This window comes from Gymnodraco acuticeps, unplaced genomic scaffold, assembly GCF_902827175.1.
Source record: "Gymnodraco acuticeps unplaced genomic scaffold, fGymAcu1.1, whole genome shotgun sequence".
NCBI classification, from domain to species: Eukaryota; Metazoa; Chordata; class Actinopteri; order Perciformes; family Bathydraconidae; genus Gymnodraco; species Gymnodraco acuticeps.
The window spans coordinates 289,499-291,450 of record NW_022990769.1 but is presented as its reverse complement, the minus strand read 5'-3'; positions in this window follow the sequence as shown (position 1 = coordinate 291,450).

The window sequence follows — 1,952 nt, the reverse complement described above, 5'->3', positions numbered from 1 at the left end:
GTACGTTTATTTAGATAGCACATTTTCAGACATCTTAGCCTCGACTTAAAAAAAAAGTACTTTACTTAACTACAGCTTTGAGGTACTTGTACTCGAGTATTTCCATTTGATGCTACTTCATACTTCTACTGCACTAACTTGAAAAGGGAAATCATGCAATCTTACTCCACTTAATGATGATTATTATTAAACAGCTCTAAAAAATGTGAGTGACATTATTTAAATATTTTACAAAAAGTCAATCAGAACTGTGTTTGTCTAAAACAGCCTACTTGAGGCAACAACAGTATCTAGAGCAGGGGTGCCCACACTTTTTGGGCTGGTGAGCTACTTTTGAAATGACCAGCTCACCGAGGTCTACCAACCAAAAATAAAATCCCAAATTGCAAGGGTTGCTGAATAACACGTTTTATTTATACATGGGATAATAGGGCTGCAACGACTAATTTGATAATCGATTAATCTATCGATGAATGAAACGACTATTCAGACTATTACTGTATGCCTTGCACAATTTCTCAAACCCTCTTGTTTAGCCATCAACTTTTAGATTTAGCTTGAGGTTGTTTTAGGCATGTGGAAACTAACAATGAAGACAATAAAGATTAATACTTGATTCAAAAATACATATATTATTAAATTAACAAATTGTTTACAAAATTAACATTGCTTTTTATTTAAATAAAATAAATAATATTTCGCATCAAAAGAAACAACAATGTTTTAACAAATCGTATTAAATAATGTGATGACAGAACTGTGAACAGAATAGCTGAAACTTTAACAAAATAAAGAGTAACTCAGTTACCTCTAATCATTAACCCATGTTTGTATCATTGAGTTAACTCCGTGTGTTGCTGCTAGCATACATAACACCTGACGTGGAAATGTTACTCGTGGATGGGGGGGCTACAGAGCTGCTAGAAAGACAGTCGAACCCGGTGCATTCCTCCGTCTGGATGTGGTGCACTTTTGATAAATGTTTAGACACACTGCTCGTGTTACCGCCCTCACATGCTGAACTCTCTTGGCAAGGAGCATTGTCCACCTCAAGACGGGTAACATTTAACCACACCTTGGAGCGCTTCTCTCCGCCATCTCCTCCGTGTGTTGCTGCTTGTAGCAGCCGCGTGTGTGTAAACTGCCCCGCCCCCTCGCGCACAGACGGGGGAGAGAGATCTCGTCTCGATTGGAAAGATAAAAAATACACCGACATTTGTTTGTCTTTTTGCATGTTAGAAACGAGTTGGCGACACTAAGACTGCGAGATAATGTTTGTGTAGCAATAATACATGACCTTTCTCAACTCGCTACTCGGAGGGAAGTCGCTGTCATATGCCTTGTGAACACTCCGATAATGCCTCTCCACGTTACCTTTCTTTGGCAGAGCGACGCTTGCTTTACAAATAAGGCAAATAACCTTTGAATGTGACATCACAAACAAATATTCTACCCCCAATATTGTACCCCAAGTTGTTATTATATTTAATTAAAATATGCATTTAAGTGTCTTTGAGCATTAGGAAAATCGCTATAAAAATTCAATGTATTATTATTATTATTAGTACTATATGTACATTGTATACCGGTATTATTCTATAAAATCTTATTTTCATTTTCTATCCTTTGTCTTTTTAAAGTTACTATTTCTATTTTCTTCAGTGGTCGAAGTGCATTTACTCAAGTACACATTTGAGATACTTGTTCTTTACCTGAGTAATATAATTCATACTACTTTATACTTAATGTTGGGAGGCAATGTTATACTTTTTACTCCATTTATTATACAGATGTATTTACTAGTTACTTAATAAAATCAGATGTTGACACACACAATATAGGAAACACGTTTAAAATACAAAAAACTAAACCCATAAGAAGTATTTTGTTCAAATATATTTCACAATTCCAGCTTCTTAAATGTGAATATTTGCTGTTATCGCTTTAAAATA